The sequence below is a fragment of the Triticum aestivum genome, chromosome 2B (genome assembly GCF_018294505.1).
Source record: "Triticum aestivum cultivar Chinese Spring chromosome 2B, IWGSC CS RefSeq v2.1, whole genome shotgun sequence".
NCBI lineage: Eukaryota > Viridiplantae > Streptophyta > Magnoliopsida > Poales > Poaceae > Triticum > Triticum aestivum.
In genome coordinates, this window is record NC_057798.1 from 440,899,316 (window position 1) to 440,905,222 (window position 5,907).

Genomic DNA, 5,907 nt, shown 5'->3' on the forward strand with positions numbered 1-5,907 from the left:
GGTACCTCGGCGGCCTTGAACAGCACCTTCCAGACGTCTTCGTGCGTCGTGTCAAAGAGCTCTCGCAACGTCTGGTGTTCGGCCGGGTCGAACTCCCACATATTGAAAGCCCGTCTCTGACACGGAAGGATCCGGCAGAGGAGCATGACCTGGACCACATTGACAAGCTTGATTTTCTTGCTTATCGTATTTTTGACGCAGGTCTGCAGTCCGGTTAGCTCCACTGATGATCCCCAGGATAGGCCCTTCTCTTTCCAGGAAGTGAGTGGCATGGGGATGCCAGATCGAAATTCGGGGGCCGCCGCCCAGTTGGTGTCGCGTGGCTCGGTGATGTAGAACCTCCCCGACTGCCACCCCTTCACGGTCTCCACAAAGGAGCCTTCAGGCCAGGTGACATTGGGCATCTTGCCCACCATGGTGCCTCCGCACTCCGCTTGCTGGCTAACCACCACCTTTGGCTTCACATTGAAGGTCTTCAGCCATAGGCCGAAGTGGGGCGTGATGCGGAGGAAGGCCTCGCACATGACGTAAACGCCGAGATGTCGAGGATAAAATTGGGGGCCAGATCATGGAAGTCCAACCCATAGTAGAACATAAGTCCGCGGACGAATGGGTGGAGGGGAAATCCCAGTCCGCGGACGAAGTGAGGGAGGAACACTACCCTCTCCTGAGGTTTCGGGGTAGGGACGATTTGCCCCTCAGCCGGAAGCCGGTGCGTGATGTCTGCGGACAGGTATCCAGCCGCCCGAAGCTTCGTGATGTCCTCCTCCGTCACCATCAACTTGGCTCTCTCTCCGGACATGCTTGGGATGGCTTTACGGAGAAGGTGAGAACTTGGGCGCTGGAGCTCGAGCGAGGAAGAATGGATGAGCAGAGGAAGAAGAAGGTGTGGGTGAAAAAGGGGGATCCTTATCTCTTTATAAAGGCGGTAGAAACCATGCGTCTCCCCACTTGCCCAGTACTCTCGCTTATTCCCCAAGTGCCGCATTGATGGCGCAGTTCGGTTACCCACACCCGTATTGATGAGAATCCCGTGATAAGGGGGGACACGATCTCTGCTTCGACAAGACATGCCAATAAAACTGCCTCGCAATACGTGCAATAGCAGGCTGGGAAAAACGGTTCGTATAATGACCGGGCTGTAGCATGATGCCGCGCTATGAAAAGTTGTCAGCATATTAGATTTGTGGAATATTATGCTCTCTACGGTGGTATGTGGAAATTCTTTTGCAGAGTCGGACACGATCCTCGTGTTCAAAATCTTCTATGGAGTATTCGGAGAAGGAACCCGCCTTGCAATGCCGAATCTACGCGCCGGACTCATCATCATTGAAGCCTGGTTCAGGGGCTACTACGGGAGTCCTGGATTAGGGGGTCCTTGGACAGCCAGACTATGTACTTGTGCCGGACTGTTGGACTATGAAGATACAAGACTGAAGACTTCGTCCCGTGTCCGGGTGGGACTCTCCTTTGCGTGGAAGGCAAGATTGGCAATTCGGATATGTAGATATCCTTCTCTGTAACCGACTCTGTGTAACCCTAGCCCCCTCCGGTGTCTATATAAGCCGGAGGGTTTAGTCCGTAGGACGACAACAATCATAATCATAGGCTAGCTTCTAGGGTTTAGCCTCTATGATCTCATGCTAGATCAACTCTTGTAATACTTATCATCAAGATCAATCAAGCAGGAAGTAGGGTATTACCTCCATCAAGAGGGCCCGAACCTGGGTAAACATTGTGTCCCCCGCCTCCTGTTACCATTAGCCTTAGATGCACAGTTCGGGACCCCCTACCCGAGATCCACCAGTTTTGACACCGACTCCCGCTTCAGCGACCAGTGATCCGGAGACACCAGTACTCCACCCTTTCGATGCAACAACCCAATTACCTATCAACCCGAAGGCTTGAACCACATCACTACCTGTCGTAATTCAGACATCCAAGGATCAAAGTTAATCCGGATGCCTTTGTCATTCTCACCTTCTTTTGGCTGCAGGTTGTATCGTTGACAATCACGGGAGTTTGCTGCCGAACTCCTAGGGCTCGCCATGTAGACACAGTTTTCCATACCAAATAGAGCCTCTCTGCCATCAAGGTCCTTGCCAACGGTGATCTCCTGGTTAATCGGATAATTGAGTCCAAGAAACAGAGAGTGTGAACCAAGGCTGTTTACCTGCCTCCAACTAAAAAATCCTAAAGGCCCCAACAAGCTGGTATCCTGCTCATAGACGTAACAACCACTATCCGGATACTCACGTATTTCATGATGCTTGTATACAGTGGGATTTTTGCAATATAACTTTTCCTGCTCATGTGTCTGAATGATCATCAGTCTTTTGCCGTCGTCTGATCGAGCGAGGAACCAGTTGTGCTTCCCTATTTTTGGCAAAGGTGGTGTGATTACAAAGGGCAGTAACTGTAGGGACACTTCATCATATCAAAAAGGACATGCATTGTTAATGTAAGATCAACATTGTTTAGAGTATGAGTAGGATAATGTAAGAAACATCATTGATATGTCCCTGTTGGAACTGGCAGGAAAATACAGGGAAATGTATACTGGGTTCGAAAATATAGAAGTGCCATGCATGGTTATACTCATGTTATCTCGCAATCGATTCTTCACAGGAAACTACCATGTCATGCATGTTATGTAATCATGTTCTGTCCTCACAAACAAATTCTTCAAGGTAACAACAGACCACACATTGTTATATACTCGTGTTCTATGGGCAAATTTTTTGTGAGGATATTATTCTAGACATTGACTGCTGAAGGGCGAATATAAGTATGTACACATGGTAAGCATACAAGATTTCACTATTTCCAAATATAGAGTTCTCCATATGCACATTTACTTCCCTAATGTATGGTTAGATGAAACCAATAGTGTGGTGCATGTTTCTACATCATGAAAATGAGGAAACTAACATGGCCATTGATACACACTCATATTTAGTAGTAGTATATAGATTACTATAAATTAAGGAGAATATCCATATATTCCTAACCGTTTGATTATTCAGGGGTACAAATTAACTCATTCCAAATATAGCTCATTTACGACGTCTCTAATACATTGCCATAGTTCTACTCAAATTCTGCTCAAACAGGGATATGCCAATCATCACAAAAAGTTCAAACAGTGTCATGGCGTCATCATTAACATGAGGCGGAAACAACTTACACGCGCCGTCCCAGCAATACATGGTGCCATCTGCTTTATCAATCGCATATATGATGCCATTGTGTTTAATAGCATCACGGAAGTGTGTATCAGCTTTGACAATGATCCACTACGAGCTGAGTTGTCTCCAGCTAAAGAAGGCACCGGGGTAAAGATAGGCGAGTCCGCGGTCGAACAAGGCAATTAGCTTGAAGTTTGCATAATTCGCATGTCGTGTGGGCATTTGGCAGATTACAATCTTCTGCAAAACAAGGTCCGTCCAACTGACGTGGTAATCTAGATGACTTGGACCGCGATGGTAAAACTCTATATAATCCAACGGAGCAAGGATAATCTCATGGGAGGCCTGGAAGTTCATGAGCAGCAAATTTTTACCGTCTTCTCTGAAGGCAGCCATCTAGTGGGAGTTCATGCCGACCCAACACATACCTGCCAAGAGGTTTCGGGCGATGGTGATCGGCTCGAAGACAAGGGAAATGATGTAAGGCGACCCACTTCATACCTGCAAAGAAGTTCCGGCTAATGGAGATCGGATTGAAGTCGAGGGGCATCGTGTACGCCTCCGTATCATGGTGAGCCAATCTCGCAAGACCAGATAGCAGCAAGCAGGGTGTCTTGAAAAGCTTAGGCCTCGTTTCGATGATGGTCGTGTGCATGTCCCTTGAGCATGCAGCCAGCCGCAGGGCGCTCAACATATCCATACACGAACAACAGAGGTCGAGGATGTAACTGGGGAGATTGGCCCAATCGCGGCTCATATGGATGTTGCACGGTTCGCGTTCGGCCATGGTGGAGTTTGGAAGGTGGGGTTTTTGGGGGGCTTGATTTACGGGGGAGAAGGCTATCGGTGCTGGAGCGGCTAGCGAGGGAATAGTGGTACTGGGGGAGGCGAGCGAGACGACGGTACACAGGGGCACAATGAGATGGAGACGGAGACAGAGATGGAGATGGAGATGGAGTGGTGCTATGGGAGGGGAGAGGGAGACGAGGCAAGGCATGCTAATGTGTTGTACAACAGCGGTGACAGACTGCACAGTGCACAGGGTGAGGCTGACTTTGGTAACCCAAACACGCCGCCTGGACTAGTGTCAGGCGCAGGGTGTTGTCACTTCACTGTGAGGACCGGATGAATAGTATTTTGACCATCAAGTGTACCACAGTTGTACTACTACTACTACTAGTAGTAGTAGGAACATGAGTACTCCAGTATTATATAGTAGAAATAAGTCTCCCGTGCTAGCATGCATGTTCACTTCATCCTCCAGGTATCATCCATATTGCGAGCAGAACCAAATTCTCGTGCATGCGGAAGCGCGAAGATGGGCCTTTGATGAGGATAACCGTGTACTCCCTCTGTCTAGGTGAGCGCAACCTAGGTGGTTGAAGATTGGACGAGAAAGAGCACCGGGACGAGCAAAACTTCCAACCACGACATTGCTACAAATGGAAGCAAAATCAGCAGTGGTCGTTCTGGTGCATCAAGGACGTTGCCTTTTCAGCTCTCCAAGCAGGCCCAATCAAGGCCCTGCCACGATGCATGCAGTGGTCGTTCTGGTGCATCAAGGACGGCATGCAGATTGTTCCACACTTGAGAAGAGGGAAAATGGAAAGGTAGAACGCGACAGCAGAGGAAGAGAACGCTGGCTAACGAGGCTGGGAGAGGATCGAGCAGGAAGTTAATACTCCATGCCTAAAGGTTTTGGGAACACCTGATTTTCATAAGGTGGCTTACTCACCTAGACGGAGGGAGTATCCCTTAACCAGAGAATGTTGTGTCTCCCATGCACGCGCCAATATCCATCTGAACCAGCTATGACACATTTTTTATCTGGTTGCATAGGTCCCACCTATCAGGAAGGATGGGCACGTACACGAACAGGTACGACTCCTCATTCTACCCGCATAGCCTTTTCGTTTAGTCTACCTAGCCGTCTAACCAACTGCCTGCACGCCACTTTTCCCATTTACTTCTCCACCGGGAACCGATTTTCCTCAGCTTCTTCACCTCCCCTTCGTCTTCATTTGCATCCAAATCCCACTGCGTTCACATTGTTTTAACCTCTTTAAATAATCATCTACTACTTCAGTTAGACTAGCCATCTAATCCTAATTCTCCAAACCATAGCCCTCCGTTCCAGTGGTTCGAAATGGCGAAAGAGATTGAGATGCAGGTTTTTAGCGTCCAACATGTCTTCGTCGAAGGCTCATTGAGCATAGTGCCACCATCACCGTCCACCCAAGGGTTGTTTGACAGTGGATCAACAATGTATCCAACTCCCTCGAAAAGTTAGAGACGAGGGTCATCGGTCTCGACGCAGAGTACACGGAGCGTGCCACTGAGAAGATCCAACGTGCCACCATCCTTCAGCTATGCCTCGAAGATGATGTTTTGGTGTACCACATCATACACACGCCCTCCATACCAGCTGAGCTTCACGATTTCTTGTCTCGGGAGGACATATACTTCTGTGGGGCAGCCATCGAAGGGGACAAACAGAAGCTGGAGCCGTACAACCTTGATTTGAAAAGCATCCTTGACCTACAAACCAGAATCAAAATTCTTGTAGAAGATTGTGATAAACAGACACCATCCCTATTCGACGTAGCAAATTTTGTGCTCGGTACAAATCTTCAGAAGGGTGACGAGATGGTGGCATTAAGGTCATTTGGATGGGAGAATTATCCCTTGACGTACGAGTGGCATTAAGAAGAAGAAGAAG